This window comes from Podarcis pityusensis (assembly GCF_964106645.2).
Source record: "Podarcis pityusensis genome assembly, chromosome: 12".
Classification (NCBI taxonomy): Eukaryota; Metazoa; Chordata; class Lepidosauria; order Squamata; family Lacertidae; genus Podarcis; species Podarcis pityusensis.
Window position 1 is genome coordinate 54,161,711 of NC_138037.1, and position 19,312 is coordinate 54,181,022.

Here is a 19,312-nt window from a genome sequence, read left to right on the forward strand (position 1 = left end):
ATCGGAACGAAGCTCCGATGCCGGGCGGCGGGGGGGGACGCCTCCTCCCGCCGCCCAGCTTCGGATGGCTTTCCTGAAGACTTGGGGTGGGAGGAGGGTTTTCCTTCCCACCGCCAACATTCAGAATGCTGTTCTGAATGTTGGCGGTGCGGAGGAAAAACCCTCCTCCCACGCAAGCCCCGGGAACAGAGGGAAAGCGCTGCACGCCTTCCCCTCTGTTCCCGTACCTGTCCTGAAGGCTTGCGGTGGGGAGAAAAGCCCTTCTCCGCACCGCCAGCCTGGCAAGCGGTTTCCCTAGGAACGCATTAATTGATTTTCAATGCATTCCTATGGGAAACCGTGCTTCGCAAGACGAAAAACTCGCAAGAAGAAAAAACTTGCGGAACCAATTAATTTCGTCTTGCGAGGCACCACTGTATTGCATTCAGACCCAATTCTGGGGGGACTTTTTGCAAGCACAAAGCAGAGCCTCTCTTACGCCTCACTCCTATGCACACGTACCTGGATGTAAGACACAGCGGGCCTTGCATCTGAGTAAACACACGTAGGGATGCACTGCTCACAACTGGCACCACGACTTTCCCACATTATGTACCTGCGGACCAAAAAATCTCGCTGGTGCATAAGGTGACTCTCAGACTCACTAACAAATGGTCCTGGCTGCGATGGGGAAGGCTTGAAAACCAGACAAGATCCAGAGTTCCAAAGAGTTCCTGCTAACTGAAAGCAAATGCGAAGGCTACGTACACATGACAGTGATGGCCAATAATAATAATAATAATAATAATAATAATAATAATAATTTATTTATACCCCACCCATCTGGCTGGGTTTCCCCAGCCACTCTGGGTAGCTTCCAACAAAACAGTAAAGTACAATAACCTATTAAACATTAAAAGCTTCCCTAAACAGGGCTGCCTTCAGATGTCTTCTAAAAGTTTGGTAGTTGTTTTTCTCTTTGACATCTGGTGGGAGGGCGTTCCACAGGGCGGGTGCCACTACCGAGAAGGCCCTCTGCCTGGTTCCCTGTAAGTTGGCTTCTCGCAGGGAGGGAACCTCCAGAAGGCCCTCAGCGCTGGATCTCAGTGTCCAGGCAGAACGATGGGGGTGGAGACGTTCCTTCAGGTATACTGGGCCGATGCTGTTTAGGGCTTTAAAGGTCAGCACCAAAACTTTGAATTGTGCTCGGAAACGTACTGGGAGCCAATGTAGGTCTTTCAGGACCGGTGTTATGTGGTCTCAGCAATCGCTCCCAGTCACCAGTCTAGCTGTTGCATTCTCAACACCCCAAACAAACTACAGTTCCCAGGAGGCTTCGATGGGAGCTGTGGTTCTTTAAAGTAGCACGATATTGTTTTAACTGTATGGTGCACATGGGACGTTATACCATACCCTTGGGGGTGAGGGAACTTCATAAATGTCAGGGAACTGCCATCAGTGCCGGAGGCAGGGTTTGGAAAGGTGTTAGTTTAACCTCTGGTTTGCTGGTAAAACTGAATAACTGTGTTGGGAAATGATGCAGAACTGAGTTACCACGTCGCGAAATGATGCATGTCTAAAAAGTGTGTCACCAACGTGAAAAGTTTGGAAAGCTCTTCTGTAAATGGATAGGATTGAAAATGTTTCCAAAGCCCTCAGACAGAACATCATTCCCTCAAGAGGGCAATTTGCAATTACAGTGGTACCTCGGGTTACATACGCTTCAGGTTACAGACTCCGCTAACCCAGAAATAGCACCTCAGGTTAAGAACTTTGCTTCAGGATGAGAACAGAAATCGTGCAGCAGTGGTGCGGCAGCAGCGGGAGGCCCCATTAGCTAAAGTGGTGCTTCAGGTTAAGAACAGTTTCAGGTTAAGAACGGACCTCCGGAATGAATTAAGTACTTAACCCGAGGTACCACTGTATTTCAAAAACAGCTTTGTCTCCACGCCTCTTTTCTTGCTCACTAGCTCTCTCAAATGAAGGCTTCCGTTGTGGATCCAACACAAAATTACCTGGGAGTAAATCCCTTCAGACCCAACAGGGCTTACTTCTGAGTAGACATGCACCAATCAGCGTCATCAGCCAAATAACCTGCATGCACCAAATGAAGCAGAAGAGTGCAGGAGATGTTCAGTTTTCACAATACCTACATTTTGACTTCACCCCCAAAGTTGCACTCCTCCCTTGTCTCCCGAGACAGACGGATGCCAGCAAAATATTGCAGACCGATATCATAATTAACCTTGCAGGGGTGGGAAGATGAGAGGTTCCTAATTATCATTTGTGCTATTTGCTATTTAAAGATTTGAAACAAATGTGAGCTTGAATTTGATGGTGTAAGCATTTGCGTGTCAAGGTCCCCAGGGCCACCCCAATAACTCACACATCACACAGAATTTTTTGTTTAAGATTTTTGGCATAATTTTGGCCACAACTTTATTGAAATACAAATTTGTGAGTGGTTGCTTAGGCATTGGTTGCGACTATCTGCCCCCACCATGGGGGACAGACTGACATTCCGCATGATGCGAAAGTCAGAATAGGGGAATGCACTTGGGGGTAGAGACGGAGCAGGGAACCTGCCCTCACCCCAAATGCAACCCCCTTGACAGAGTGGACAAGCAATAGTTAGCCCCCAATTCCTTTAACGGAATCCCTTGCAGCAGCAGCATTAGAGGGGCAGGCACTCAACCTACCAAGGGCAGGCACTCAACCACTGCCCCTCAACCAACCAAACCATAAACCAATGCCTAACCGCAACCTTACAAGTTGTGACAATTTGCTACGCAGTAGGCAAAAACCAAATGGCCCCAGCCAATCAGCCAGATGGACAAAATTCCTACCGGGCCCCTGCCCCAAAAGCAGACGACCCCATGACAGGCATAGCAAGGTCAAAGCGAACAACCCTAATTCTAGGGAGGGGGGGGGACGGACAATCCGATGCACGGGCGAAAAGAGGAAGCCCTAGCCTCGTGCAAGGAGTTTTAGCATTTCTGGCTGTCAATCAACAAATGGCAACATTAACTTCTTCCCAACAACAAGGGAAGCCCCAATCGCATCAGTGGCCAACGATCAATTAGCCCGCCCCCAACTTTGGAGTGTCCTGGCGGCCCCCACCGCAACACGTGCTCTCCATGAAGGAGAACACGCTTTTGCAAATTTGGCTTTTCGTACCCAGCGACAAGGAAATGCAGTGTTAGAAACCTGAAATGGCATTTCTGCCTATTGTTTCTTCCCTGTTTGTATCCTGAAAACCCATCTTATATCAAGGGTCAGAGCAAATGCCAGAACCTCACACATCGTGTAGCAACTTGCTCCATGCTTTTGCTAATGTGTCGCTGCTCTTCCTACTATCAGCCCTTGCAAACTCGTTTCTGACGTTCCCTTCCATGCCCTGTAGCCCCTTCATCCTGCAACCGGCCAGCCCTGCTGCACTCCAGACTCCCACCCCCCAATTCTAACTTTATCTGCCTTGACTTCCCTCTTCTGCTCCATCCATCAGCTCAAGTGGTTAAAGTTGGCCACAATTCGAAGCGAATGAAAGCTGAACTCTATGTAACAGGAAGCATTGGGCAACTGTTTACTGTAGGTGTATAGGTTTGCTGGCAAGGTTCACAGGCAGATCTGTGGCTGATCACCAAAGAGTTCTTACTCCCAATGATGTAGCAACAACAGCAACTGCCCCCCCCCCAACCCAACAACTAGGCTGCTTACACAAAGAAAAGTTGAGAGGACCCATAAATGCATTTTACTGCATCGATGCAAAGAATTGTAGAGTTGGAAGGGACCCAGAGGGTCATCTAGTCCAACCCCTTCCAATGCAGGAATCCTGCCCACAGCTGTCCCCGGATGAGCTTGAACCACCAATCTTCTGGTTAACTGCCAGATGCACTGTCCCACTGCGCCACAGAGGACTGCTACCGGGAACAAATTCCTGGGCAGAGATCACTCAGAGGCGCCACACTCCTTAAACTGTAAGTTAAACCCACACCAAGCCACTATTTTGCACTTGGAGCAAGTGCTAAATCCCACAAGCTTGAAGTACGCCCACCTATTCTTCTACATGGTTTTTTGCAAATCGTACATGGTTATGGCTGAGGAATACTCAGAATCAGAACAAGCCAAGATGAAGGGAGGGACAAGAGGAATAATGACAGATTTATGAGTAAACAGAGGGCAGAACTGGGGGTGGGTGGGGGGAGGAATGCCATTTCCTATTAGTTTAAGTTCTAGGCAACCCAACAAAGTTAAGCGCACCAAGACTGAGGGACTTCATGCTTAATTCTGACTGCTGCCCACATTACGTAACCGTAAGGGATTGCTTCAATTAGGCCTTTTGCATTTTAATCTTTGTTAATGCTTTTGGCACATTTGTTACAAGTGGCCTTTGCACATTAGATCAAAAATCAAAACTGGAAAACAATGCTTCCATATGCAAGCACCAATCAGGGATAGGAGAGATCCAAGATCTATTAGACTTCACTCTGCTGTCTAAAGGAGAGTCCAGCTGGGTACAAGATGGAGTCAAGACATTGCAAGCCTTCAATGATTTACAGGAGAGTGTGCTTAAAAATGCAATTAGTGGATTTACCGTATTTTTCGCCCTATAGGACGCACTTTTCCCCCTCCAAAAATGAAGGGTGCGTCCTATGGGGCGAATGCAGGCTTTCGCTGAAGCCTGGGGAGCGAGAGGGGTCGGTGCGCACCGACCCCTCTCGCTCTCCAGGCTTCAGGAAGCTATCCGCAAGCCTTGGGAGCCCGTGGGAGTTCCTGCTGGGCTCCCAAGGCTTGCGGAGAGCAGCCTGTTCTGGGGGCTGGGGAAGCTCAGGCTTCCCCCGCCCCAGCCCCGCGCCTGGGGGGGGGGAATATTTTTTTTTCTTTATTTCCCCCTCCCCCCCAAAAAAACTAGGTGTGCCCTATGGGCCAGTGCACCCTATAGGGCGAAAAATATGGTAATTACCTGCCTCATACATAGGGTAAAGGCAGTATGGGCTTTCTCTTGCAGCAAGAAAACTTAGGAATAAATGCCACTGTGTGGTAGTGAGATATGTAAAACCAAGTGAGTTATGTATTCATTTATTTAATAATGTTTACATACCGCTTAACTCCAAACAAAACAGAACAAAATACCCTCTGTGTGGTTTATGTACTAACAGGGGATGAGGATCGCGTTGCCTTATCCCAGGCCCAACTCACACACTGGCTATCTGGGTCTATGCTAAATCCCATCTTTAGAATAATGAGGCTAAACGGTTTTATATTTGGGGCTGCGAGCTCGTTAAAAAAAAAAGGAGGCCTTTTGGGATGAACTGTTTCAGCAGTTAAGCTTATATTAGGCTTCAGTTGCCATCTGAAATCATGGCTGTTGCTATGAAAAGGGACGCACAAGTCGTCCGTTCTTGGTAACAAGAGTGAAAGGACGCCATGAGAATGCGACGCATGTATGCGACAGTGCTCAGAGCGATGCGCCTTTCAGCTCATGCTGCCTCCATCCACTCAAGGGAGAAGCAGGTACATAAAATCAACATTTCTAACATGGACTGCTCTAAAGGCAGCAGCTTATTTCAAAATATATTAGACACCTGTGCATTAACTAAATAACTGTTATGCGTTTGAGGAGTGGGTGGGCTGGATGCCTGAGGCCGCCTTTCCAATTCCTGGATCCCGCATGGATTCAATTGCTGGAATAGGCAGGCCGGCCTGGTAATGGCCCACTAAGTAAGGGTCGCTTAGGGAACAAAGGAAGTGGCTCTGTGCCAGAGAGCAAATGGGTGGGCTTTTTTCCCTCAACTGTCTGGTAGACAGAAAGACAAAAAGGCAGAGTTGAGAGTGATGTGTGCTATACGCTGGATGCAAAATCTCTGAAACGCAGAGAGAGGAAGCCTGCCTTGATTTCGGCTGGAATCCGAGGCTGTGGCTATGGGAGAAGCAGGACCTCCTGGTAGGCTCAGGTGGTATAGATGTGTAAATAAACAATGTATCCTAAAGCCACCTGTGTCTCCTTTCCAAAACAAAAAAACAAACTCTGGGCAAGTGCCTGGAATCCCTGGGATCTCGCACAGCTCACTTATAGTCAAGAACTATATAACCTGTTTTCCCAGTAGTGATGTATGGAAGTGAGAGCTGGACCTGGTATATCATCAGGGAGGTATTTTGCAAAGCCACCTTGCATGAGATTCAGGATTATCCTATAGGTATGCAATAGTGTTAGATTATTAAACCCTAGACAGCATCTTAAAAAGCAGAGACATCACCTTGCCAACGAAGGTCCGTATAGTTAAAGCCATGGTTTTCCCAGTAGTGATGTATGGAAGTGGGAGCTGGACCATAAAGAAGGCTGATCGCCGAAGAATGGATGCTTTTGAATTATGGTGCTGGAAGAGACTCTTGAGAGTCCCATGGACTGCAAGAAGATCAAACCTCTCCATTCTTAAGGAAATCAGCCCTGAGTGCTCACTGGAAGGACAGATCCTGAAGCTGAGGCTCCAAGACTTTGGCCACCTCATGAGAAGAGAAGACTCCCTGGAAAAGACCGTGATGTTGGGAAAGATGGAGGGCACAAGGAGAAGGGGACAACAGAGGGCGAGATGGTTGGATAGTGTTCTCGAAGCTACCAGCATGAGTTTGACCAAACTGTGGGAGGCAGTGGAAGACAGGAGTGCCTGGCGTGCTCTGGTTCATGGGGTCACGAAGAGTTGGACACGAGTAAACAACAACAACTACTTTTCTAGAAAAAGAGGTGTTGGACCTCACCATGAACTTCTCCCTTGTTCTCCACCTGAAAGGTGCCAGAGCTGAGGTCCGGTGAGTTCTGGATGGGGGGAAAAGAAGCCCTGTGTATAACTGTCTATTTAACATTCCTTCACAATTTATCATTTTTTTATGTGTTTTCCTCCGATGCGAAGTTTATTTTCACTTCCCCAAAAAAGATTTCTGTTAAAATATTTATATCCTATCTTATCTTTTTTTTTAAAAAAAAAAAAATGCCTTAAAGGTGATTTCCAACATGCTTCATATAGGGTGCATGTTTCATTTACTTTCCATACATCTTTTTTCTGTCCTCCTTCCACTTCCGTGTTATTTTGACGGTATTTAGATGGCAAGGCTTTCGGACAGGGGCTTTGTCATATTTTGAGGGCTGTGCAGTTCACTCCACACAAAAATTGTATTTTTAAATTCCTGTCTTGTTTGCGAGTACACAAGGGGGACTCCTACGCATTGCAATCGAGAGACAAAATATAGTCGAGCAATGATGCAACAGCTAGAACACAGCATCCTACACATTCATGCCAAAATGAGCTACTTGCATTAAATTAGTTAAGTGCCCACTAGGCTTTTTTCTTTCTTTTTTCATATTTCCAGTAAAGAAGCTGGAATTAGTTATCAGTGCCTGGTACCCTTGCAGAGTTTGCCTCCCCGACTGCACAGCCCAGAGCTTTTTTCCTACAGAGGTCAGCTTCTGTGGGAGAACAGCTCACTGTGTGGCAGAGGGACAACAGGTGCAATTATTTATTATTATTATTATTACTACTACTACTACTACTACTACTACTACTACTGTGTGGCAGAGGGAGAGTGTAAGCAGGAAGGGGGGGAGGCAATTGATCTGTGTGAAGTACTGTCTCCCCACGCCTCTTTTAAAAAGAATCATAATAAAATCCTAGAACTGGAAGGGACCACGAGGGTCATCTAGTCCAACCCCCTGCAGTGAAGGAATATTTTGCCCAATGTGGGACTCGAACCCACAGCCCTGAGATTAAGAGTCTCATGCTCCACTGACTGAGCTACCCCAGCAGCAGTATTAATAATAATTTTAAAGTGTTTTACAAGCTTTAATTCTAAGCTCTGCAGCTGAACTGGGATTCAAAACTAGCTTCTATTTACTGAATACCATGGATCCCAGAGTGATATAAAAATTATAGAGCAAATCATTGTAAAGTAGGACTCACTGGCTGGGACTGTAGCCCAAGTTATCTGGAGGGTGTCCAGACTAGTGAAGGCTGCATTAATGAAAGGAATGCACTAAACCAAGGATAGGGAACATATAGCTCTCCAGGTGCCAGTGGAACTATACTCCCAGGCAGCGTTAGAAATTAGCCAGGCGCCAAGTGCATTTTGCAACTGGCGCAGGTCAAACTCCGACCAAGTGGAGATCTCTGGATGCCAGGAAAGCAAAATGTCACTTGGAGAAGGATCTGAAATATTGTCATTTGTTTTATTTCATGTTTTAACGCATTGCAAACTACTTTAAGATTAGTTCTTTAACATCTAAAGAGGAATAGAAATGAAATTAATAAATATATTATTATTATTATTATTATTATTATTAATAGAACTCCACCACAAAAGGGCACCTTTTTGTGGTGACCATAACCTGAGTTTAAGGTGCCATTTGGTGATGAAATACTATGGCTGAGTTTCTAATGCTGTCCATCATCCGTAGCCATTGGCTTGGCTGGCTGAGGACAACAGAAGATGGAAACCAGCCTCTCCACAGCCTTCCTCAACCTGTGGGTCCCCAGATGTTGTTGAACTACAACTCCCATCACCCCTAGCTAGCAAGGCCAGAGCTCAGGGATGATGGGAGTTGTAGTCCAACAACATCTGGGGACCCACAGGTTGAGAACCGCTGCTCCAGAACATGGGTAGGCAACCTAAGGCCCGGGGGCCGGATGCGGCCCAATCGCCTTCTAAATCCGGCCCGTGGGTGGTCTGGGAATCAGCGTGTTTTTACATGAGTAGAATGTGTGCTTTTATTTAAAATGCATCTCTGGGTTATTTGTGGGGCATAGGAATTCGTTCATATTTTTTTTCAAAATATAGTCCAGCCCACCACATGGTCTGAGGGACGGTGGACCAGCCCATGGATGAAAAAGGTTGCTGACCCCTGCTCCAGAATATCTGGAGTCACAGGTTCACCACCCCTGACTGAAACAAAAAAAAATCTCTTTTTACAGGTATGAATATCTACTCAGAAGTAACACATTGAGTTCACATTTGAAAGAATGTGGTAGGAGACATGAAGGCATCTCAAATAGAAGTTAAAGATCCAGTTCTGGATTGTGGTGAACTTTTAAAAGGAAGGTTTTTCACCAAGCTACATTAAATTTTTACACCACCCATTATTCATTGATCCCAGGGAGGTTTACAGCATAAAAATGAAAAAAGGAGTAGAAATTGTGTCTCAAACTAGCAAACAGGCACAAAATAAAATTTATTAATAGAAACCAGAACAAAATATTTGGAAACTGCTTCCGCAGTACATTTCTTTTCCTGTTTCACTTCCTATTCAAAAGCACGGTGGTTCAACTTTAAAGATGCCAGCATATCAATAAATCACACTTTTAACACTTTCAAAATGGACTTTACAAATATAGCGGCCCCCTGGTAGCAAGCTACCACAGAGAACTAAATAGAGGATAAAGTTACAGCCTTTGCAGTAAATTCGCTTGCCTTTTAAACCCAGGGTTGTGATATGAACAGAGCTGGTATCCTCAAGCGGTGCAATACATAGTATTATATTGCATTTGATTTCTACCAATATTCCAGGTCTTAAAAGTTTATTGCTCAGCTGACTTAAACTGGGCAGGAATGCAGGGGGCAGACGGGCAACTTCCAGAAGCAGAAAGTAATGGGGAAACTAAACAGAAATCTTTAGTACTTTAATAGTGCACACATAACGTTTCCCTTTTTGCCACAAATTCGTCTTCTTTTTTAAAAGCATATTCAGTACAGGGAATGTTCTTATAGCTACACAAATCTAAATCTATTGTAATGGAAGCGCTGCATTTTTGCTCTTAAAAGGTCAGGCACAACATTAATTAATCAGCTCTCATAAAAAAGTAACAAAAATAGGCTGAAAGATGCAAAATGTCTTTTCATCTAGGCATGGTTCCCAATTCATACTGAACTTTTTCTTCCTTTGCTGAACATTCTACAAGTGAACTGGTGAACGGCCTCCTAAGGTGGAAGTGAGATTTCCTGTAACCTGCTGTCATACAACCAGGATTTAGGAAAATACTATCTTATAATTGACATACTTTTTTCTACTTAAAAGGACACAAACTTATCAATTTTCTTCAACCGTGCCAGTTTACAACAAGGAGCAACTTGCTCCTCAACAACCAACGTCAAACAATAATAGGGTCACAGAAGGGAAGGAATGAAGTGCTTCCAGGACCAAATAAAAGAAACATGGAATTGCTTGTTTTGAGCGCAAAGGACAGAAACGTTCAAAGAAAGCAGCAACTTGCAACAATTTGGTAAGAGGCTTTGGGAGAAAGTTGGCCGCCATTAGCCAATCTGCTCCAAACACTCTCAACTGAAGGCAACAGACAATGATGGGAGCTGGTTTATGTAAATAACATCATCATTATTCCTGAACTGCACCACGCAATGCTGAAAGTAAGGGGTTGCATGTCTGAATGCTCACCCATTACATGGAGACAGGAAACCGTCCTAGGATGCAGAAAACTGTGTCAGAAAAGGGCTTTGCATAGCCCCTTCTAAGGCACGCTGTTTTTATTCAAGAAGTTTGTTGTGGAAAATCAACTCAGGGATTCACAGATTTTGAATGGTCACCATAGATAAGGCCTGGTTCTTCCTGCAGACTGGGGCCTTGTCTCCAATGTCACGGAAAGCTTCAGAGTGTCTTCAAAGCATGGTGCAACATGGCCCAGACCAAATTACCCTCATAGGAAATGGTCACATCCCTGCATAAGGCTATTTTTTTTTCCAACCAAGCCCAACAGGCGTTCTCTAGGGTCTCAGGAAGAGGAATGTCAAATTATCTGATTCTTTAACCGAAAAGACAGGAATTGGTTTTCTGCATGCAAAACAGGTGCTCTGCCCATGAGCTGTCTACCTCCTCTCCAGCTCCAAGCTGGGGCTCCTCACCCTTGTGTGCCCGTCTCCCATCCAGGCACAGACCAACTCCAGACCCGCTTAGCTGTGTTATGGCTGCTCCTTTATGTGACTTTAGGCTCCGCTGATTCCATGAACTGGTCCTAATAAACGGGTTATGGCCATAATAAACGGGTCAGGTAGGAACAGAGTTCTTTAAAAAGAAAAGAAAAAAGACAAGTGGAGAAGCATAAAAGTGTTTTACAGTTTTTAAGAAACTAAAATGGAAGGTAATGCCAAAAAGGCAATAACGGTTTAATGATTGTTACTTCAGTTTTATGCAAAGCTGTTGAAAACAAAATCTTTCACGGCATGCAACAATTACAAGACCAGATGATTCTTTTAAAAAGACTTTATAGCAAAATAGAGCCTTTAGCTCACTGCACAGAGTTCCTACGTGGCATTTGCAATTGAAAGATATCGGCTAACAGGGCCAGGAAAGACCTCTACAGTACTTGCGACACAAGATCTCAAAAAGGCCACTGGTCTCCAAGTGGTGGGTTGGATCTCAAACTTGAGTCTCTGGCCGTTGTTGGACTACAACTCCCATCATCCCTAGCTAGCAGGACAAGTGGTCAGGGATGATGGGAGTTGTAGTCGAACAACAGCCAGAGACCCAAGTTTGAGAACCACTGCAATTAATGGTTCACCACCTGACCTATCTCGACCTACGTTGAGTTACAGCAACAATACAATCACCATACAAAGATATGGTAACAAACAAAAAGGTCAGCTGCCAAATGCGCCCTTCAGCTAAAGCCTGGCCTGGGGTCCAAAAATGTTGAGATATTTCCAATGCAGACAATACTTGGGACAAGACTTGGGGCAACGGTCCTTTCCTGGTGTAAGGAAGGAGCCTTATTATATTCCACATGGTTCTCCCCAAGATGTTCAGTAACTTTCATTCATCTATAATGGCCTTTATAGACAGCAAGTATTTTGAGGACCGCAAACTATCCATCATGTTTGTTCCACATGCTGTTATTTACCTCTTTGGCATAAGCAAGTTCAGGAATACATTTACTCTGAAACGCAAACCAGCTTTGAGTATAGCTGGGCAGGCTGCTCCGAAGAGTCTTATCAAAGGAATAGCAACATGTACAGCCTATTAGCGAAGGGATATTTTAGAAGATCTTGGTGGAATGGTCTTAATTACCCAAAGCTGGGAGGCAGCAGGGCCTCCAGATGTTCCTTTATTTTAGCCGTCTTTCTCATTCAGTAACTTCAAAGGCCCACCAAACACAAAGGACATCCTGATTTTTAAAGCAGTGCCAGAACACCATGTCCCTCTGCGATGCAATCCTACACCCAGCTCCCCTGAAAGAAGTCCCACCCAGTTCAATGGGACCTACTCTCAGGTAAGTGTGCAGCGGCCTACAAGGGCCTTCGCTCTTCAAATGCAGACCTAACGTTGCTCATGGATTCCTTTGAGAATGCCAGGGCAAAGGGAGTGGGGCAGTGGATCACTTGATTGCCGGTATGGAAAGCATGAGATCACATCCTAAAAGCAAAAGAAAATAGCCAAAGCCCTCACGGCAAGAGCTCAAACTGCACAATCCAAGAGATTTCAGCAAACAAAAGGCGGAAGGAAGGGTGGAGCGGCACCACACAAGCACACAGAAGTTTGCCACAGAAAGAGCCCTGTGAGGAAGTGCTGTTACATGCACCGTTGTCTCAAGAAGAAACCAACCGTCTAGTTAGTTTCCTTCTCCCACTAGACACCCAGGGGAAAATGTGCACCCTGATAACCTGAGGAGGAGGCCAGAAATGCCTCCCTTACAATGAGAGAGGCACATTACATGCACCACCAGAAGGTATGGATGCATCACAGGCGAGAGAGTGCGCAAGCCCCTTGCTCCAGGGCAGTTTTATTGACTGGAACAGAAATCCCTGGGAATAAAGAGGCTGTAGATGACATCTATGGCAGTAAAATGAAACAGAGCTGTCTACAATATCTGCTTTCTGTAGGTCGTTCTGTGAATTTTACAGAATTGAAAAGAGTAACTCTGGTGCACATTTTTCCTGCTTAGCATGATATCGTGGAAGTGGAAGGGGCAGAAATCTGCCTGTGACAAACCTCACTCTACATTCTGCTTGATGCTGATAGCACGGGGCCCGGCTGCTCCTGGAAGGTTCAAAGATCTCTCTGCCCTAATTAGTTGCCATGAAATAATTTATGAGTAGCAACTTAAAGTCAGACATCGTTATCCTATGGAAGGAGAGCATCTTAATACATGTAAGCAAATTATTAGTATGGATTCGCCCTAGGTGATAAAGCGACGTGTGCACATATAGCATGTCAAAATAGAAAAATACTTATAGATAGCAAGTGACGAAAAACCAAATTATTCCTCTATACATTTACAGAGCCCACCCATGCAACTGCTGACTCAGTCCACTCAATATTTCAAAATGCACAAATCAGTCTAAAAGGTCCTTTTAAATTTCAGTTGAACTAGGCCATTCCCCAACAATATGGCCTAGTCAGAACTTGCTGATTACAAAAACAAACACATAAATGGAAGAAGAGAAATTCAAATGGTTTCAGTAGACAGCACTAGAAAATACAAGTGATGTTTTGGGACTCTTCCCCCTCCCCCTCGCCCCAGTAGTGGAAAAGAAATAAAGAAAAATAATTACAATTGCGGGTGAAGTTCTGATACACTCACAGGACAATATCCAGCCAAAGAGTAATTGAGTTCAGCATATCCTTTAATCTCTCCCACTAAAAAATGGGGGGTGAAGTGTTTAACTTTACCCAGACTATACCTTTAAATTGCATACTTCAGATGTTTTAAATACACACCAAAAAACCATAGAAGTACAAAAGCAACTTAAGTAAAAATACATAGCACAAAACCCTGTAACTGATAAAAAACTGTGGTTATCAAAACTCTCTTTGGAGGGAGTCACTTTTGGAATGAAAGTTTAGCTTTTAGTCAGGAATATCATAAGTAATTGCTGGTACTGTAAACTCAACTAGATGAATGCATCTGATTTTTGTTTTCAGTGCCGGCTCTTGCATGAAGTCCTGCTGGTACCTTCCACCTGCCTCTTGCTGCCCAGTCACTCAATTCCATACAGAGCCCAGCTGCAGCAGAATAAAACTATATTATTATTATTATTTGCAAATTTTTGTTGTGATTGAGTAAGTGACATTTCTCTTTATTTGCTGAAAGATGAGTGTCCAATGCAGTTCATGAACTTATAGAACTTTCCATCATAATCAAGATAGCGTGTGTGTGTGTATATATATATAATATGTATATATATACACACATAGTAAACTGGAGGTTTTTTTATATGGTGTGCAAAGTGCACTTTAGAGAGAACCAAAGTGCAGCGCCCCGGGCCAAGCAGCTAGCAGTGAAATTCAAATAATACTTGGGGGCCGGGGGAGAATGGATGGGCACACGGGGCCTGGCCCAAAGGCTTCACAGGAAAGGAGGGCCTCGAAAAAAACAGAAGTTGGCACCAAGCAAGTGTTTTGGAAGGCAATTGAAAGCAGACAAAGCAGCAAGGGGGGAAAGGCAGCCTCTTTTGAAGGAGCAGGAGATTTTCAGAAGATGGAGCGGGAAGCTTTTAACTAATGATACAGAGGAATCGACGCATGATGCTTGCTCCCACTGAGGGTTGCACTGTAAATTCCACTGAGTTCAATGGGGCTTGCTTCCAAGTAAAAAGCTCTCTCATATATGTGTGTTATACTGTTTATTTTAAACCTGGGTGTTTTAAACATTTTGCTGAAATTGTTTTGTGCGTTAATTTTAAACATGTATGGATTTTATAACTGATGTCATGCTTGCAAGCCACTTGGAAGCCATTCTGGCCTGTAAGCAGCAAAAAGCACCACCAACGTGTATACCCAGGGCTAGGCTTACCTGGGCAAGACTCAGTTGACAAGAAATAAGGCAAGGGGGGGGGGGGTCAAGTGCTCAGCTCCTTATCCACCGGCTTGCAAATCTCCCTTAGGCATCAAAATGCCTTCGGCTACCTTTCTCTTACATAAAGTGTCTGCTTTATAAAATATCCCTCCTTTGTGGGGGCAGGTAAGGTGCCAGCATCAGGTTTAAGGCAGTGCAGGTAGTCCATCCCCCCCAGGCCATAGCTGGCGACTTTCCCCTTTTTTAAGGGAAATTCCTTTATTCCAAATAGGATTCCTCGCAAGAAAAGGGAAAAGTTGACAGCTATTCCCCAGGGTGCCAAGCCAAGGGGGTGCAAAATAAAATAAAATATTTAATGCAGGAACCTACTGAGAAGATCAATTCAAAAAGCAACTGTACCAAAAGTAATGTATGTCAATATAAAAAAAATATTTAGTGGGGGGCCCCAGGAATTTTGTCCTCGCTTAAGGTGCCATATTACAAGAGTCTGTCCCTGAGCAATTTCCGAACCACAACTTAGCGGCATTTCCCTCTCCCGTTTCTAGCTAGCCTGGTAAGGCGGTTATCGTCCTGACCCGCATCAGGCCGCGATCGTTTCACACGTGCGGGCCGGGGAAGTCAGGTGCAGAGGCGCGCAAAAGGGGAAAGCCCCTGGAGCGAGTGGCTGGTGGAAGGGTCGAGAGGAGGAAGAAGAGCTCGTGCGAAGGGGGGAGAGGGGCGAGAGAGCAGCCCCCTCGCGGGCAGCCCGAAGCCGCTGATCTAGGGCAACGCCGCCCCCCGGAGACGCGCGCGGCGCCATCCTCCCCGTGCGCCCCCGACCCGGGCAAGCGCCCCACGCGCGGGCAGCGGCCGCCGAGCGAGAACGCGCGGGGGGGGGGAGGCGCGCTTCCTCCCCAACTGCAGCCACGTCCTCCCTCCCCCCCTTCCTCGCCCTCGGGCGCCTGTCTCCAAGCGCTGCCCGGGTCTCTCGCCCAGGCGGAACAGATACCCACCCCCCAAACAGCACGCACCCCCCCCCCCCGTTTGGCTGCTGCGCGGACGCCTCCATCGCCCTCCCCGGGGACAAACGGCAGCTCCGGAGCAGCCGCCCGCCCCCGCCCAAGGCGTGCCAGAAAGGAGGAAGGGGAGGCCACCTGCGGCCACCCATCCCGGGGAGAGGAGACCCCACCGCACCCCGCGCAACTCCGCAGCTCTCCGGATGCCCCCTTCCTCTCCTCTTGAGTCTTCCCTGCGGGCGGCCACCCACCCTGCACTCGCCCAGCGCCCACTTCTTTGCAGGATCAGCTCCCCTGCGGCCCCCCCCCCCGTGCAAAGGGGCCGCATTTCCCAAGCAGGTAGAGCGCGTCAGGTCCCCACGGCGGGGAGAAGGGTCAACCCCCGCCACCCACCCCAGCCAACTCCGCGGGACTTGCTCCCGAGCGGACGGCAGCCTCCCCGCAAAAGAAAGCCGCAGCTGCACCTCCCCGTCCAGGGCGGCAGCAGCAGCCCGCGCCCCCGGAGGAGCGCGTGCAATCTTGCGAGCCCACCCCCCCTCCTCCCCCTGCCCGCAATCCTAGCCGTGAAGCCCAGCAAGCAGCCCGCAGCCCGGGGATCCCGGAGCGGAGGAGGAAGTTGGCTGCGCTGCCGCAGAGGCTGGAGGGCGCCGCGCTCGGCGGGGGCTCCGCCGGGCAGCGCCTCCTGCGCCGGGGAAGTTGGCCTCTTACCGCGGCTTGTTTGGGCGCTTCTCTTTGCGACTCTCTCTTTCTCTTTCTATCCCATCATCAGACTCCAACGCGCGCAGCACACCCCGCACAGAAGCCCCGCCGCCGCCGCCGCTCGCACTTCCTCTTCCTTCCTCCTGCTGGCCGGAGACGCGATTTGCATCTGCAAAGAAGCCTCCCCCAAGAAGATCTCTTCAAAACTCAGCGTTTCTTTGGAGACGGAGAGTTGCTGCTGCTGCTGCTGCTGATTTTCGCCATGCATCCGCCTTCGGTCTTCACGGATTTAAATCGCTGATCCGGCGCGATCCTAAAGGCATGTTCATTCCAACTGCCGAGGGCTTTGCGGGCTTTGCGCAACGACGCGGTTCCCGGGGATGGGGGACCCTTCCAACTTGCCAGGCCTTGGCGAAAAGACAGCGGCGCGTAACGGCTCGGCTCGGCTCTCTGCCTCGGCGTTCAGAAGGCACCTTAAAAAATAAAAACAAAGCAACGCGCCCTTTTGAGTGTGTTTTGCTGGGAAATGCTGCTGCAAGCCGGAAGAGTGTCGCGCAGGCAGGAGCCGCTTCCCATTAGACTTTAGAGGGTGGCTGGGGGTGGATTTGCGGGCAGCGACTGCCCAAAACACTCGCTGCGCTTACGTGGGATTGACCCAAGATAACACTTGCTTTTTGGAGGCGCGTGCAAGCGCAGCTCAGCAGCAGCGCGGATCCTTAGCAAGCGAGGGCGGCAGTGAGCACATTATGTCGCATATATAGAATTGTGGACTTGGAAAGGACCCCGAGGGGATATGTATTTATATACCTCCAGTTTCAAATTTGTTTGCAACCAGCCATCGCTGTAGTTGAGCCTTGCAAGGCGTGCTTTGCCCCTCTTAGCAAGTGATGGGTGTTTATCTCCATGCTGTGAAAAGCTTCAGCTGCTGTTTTACTACACGTTAAGCTGTTCTTGAAAGGCGCAGGCGGATCTCTGGCCATTTCTTTTTGAGGCAGCTCCAGTTCAGTTTTCAGGAACTCCATAGTTCACACGTACATGAGACAGAGTGTGAAAGGCGAGAGTAGGCAAGTGCGTAGATGTAGTAGAGATTGCTCAGTGAAATAAATGAATAAAATTAAGTCAGATGAACGCACATACCTCCCAAACACATCTATGGTATACAGTGGTACCTCGGGTTACAGACGCTTCAGGATACAAACTCCGCTTACCCAGAAATAGTACCTCAGGTTAAGAACTTTGCTTCAGGATGAGAACAGAAATCGCGCAGCGGTGGCACGGCGGCAGAAGGAGGCCTCATTAGCTAAAGTGGTACCTCAGGTTAAGAACAGTTTCAGGTTAAGAACGGACCTCTGGAACGAATTAAGTTCTTAACCTGAGGTACCACTGTGCTAAGGAAGCTTATTCTCCAGGTGTCAATTGTTTTGTGACCCAAAGACCACCATCCACACACCAGAGGCGTTAGCAGGATTGGGGGAACCCGAGCTTTGCAGGAAAGTGCCCTAAGGACAGAACTCTGAATCCGCACACTCCATTGCTGTGGAATGGAATGGAGTACTGTAAATCCTGAAAAGAAGGCATGGCTGAGTGGAAGGTCTCTTGTCCAGGCACTGAACAGGCCTAGACCTCACAAAGACCTGGCTGGCTGGTGCCCACTGGGGTTGATAGAGCAGAAGGCAGGGAGGCCAACAGGCAGGCAGAATCAGATCATCCTAGTCTTGGCCCCTTCCTCCCTGCTGAGTCCTGCAATGAGGACACTGAGACTAGGGTAGACCATATATACTGTGCTGTTAGTGAATGGGCTATAAAGTAGTCAGGTTCTGGAGCCAAGTGATTTTAAAATTGTGTTGAACATTTGCCTACTCTTGGGTCCCTTTTTAAGCCCGTGGGATCTGTGTTTTGAGCATTAATCCTGGATCGCACACACAAAGGTTGCATGGCGGTTTTACGACACCCGCTCTCTTGTGCATTTGTTCTCATTTGTTTCCTGGGAGGTTATACAACAGTGAACATTCATCCGGATTTGTTTGCACAGAGATTCTACATTATCCTGTCCATACATCCTGGAGGCCACCTGACAGGGTCTGAAAGACAGTGACTTACTAGTAAAAAAGACTTGTTCCCATTTGTGTTTCCTCTCCCTCTGGCCCAAGACACAGATGGAGGAGGATGCTCCTTCTCACGCTTGTCCCCTGCCGCCACGGTCAGAGAGGGCGACAGCAACAATGGGGCCTCCGAGGACCCAGTGATCAACCCCCTGTTTGGGTGTAGACCTTGGCAGGGGCCCAGTGATGCCAGTCCCTGATGCCGGCCCACGGGGGTCACCCAGCAAAATGGGTTGGCAATAGATGCAGGAGACCCAAACCAAAGTACTTATTCACTCATTCTATCATTAATTTATAACATTCACTGCCACAAAAGTGCTGTGCTGGCTGATGTCTTTAAAAGGGAGGGTGCATCCATCTATCTATCGGCTGCTATTAGGTCTGATGGCTGAATAGACCATCCCTGTTGAGAGAGAATGTGCCCCTGCAGACCAACTGCGGAGGCCTTGCTTGCCTGCACCGTGGCAGCATCTGGTGGCCAGCGATGGGAAAACGATGCTGGACTAAATGGACCCAGCAGGAATCTTCTTAAGTTCTTATGGGTCATGAATTATTAGTTTAAAGACATCATTTCGGTCTTGATCACTGCTGGTGCAGAAAGTAGCAGATAAGCGACTGACTGGGAAGGTTTTGTCGAGCATGTGACAGCCAATCTGTTTGCAGGCACTAGTCAAAGCACGAGTTACCACATTTAAAGCCCGAAAACATTTTGGGATCAGAATAGTTAAAGGACCAAAACCCCACAGTT

At 47.4% G+C, this 19,312-nt stretch overlaps 1 protein-coding gene across 1 annotated transcript in view; it reads right to left on the reverse strand.

The window, feature by feature from the left end:
- The window catches only part of LOC308460037 (engulfment and cell motility protein 1-like), an 84,528-nt gene extending 67,633 nt beyond the window's left edge, over positions 1 to 16,895 (reverse strand). Inside the window, exon 1 of the mRNA XM_080976079.1 lies at positions 16,472 to 16,895. The gene's annotated coding sequence lies outside the window, so the exon portion shown is untranslated. The remainder of the gene's footprint in view (positions 1 to 16,471) is intronic.
- Positions 16,896 to 19,312: the final 2,417 nt, after the last annotated feature.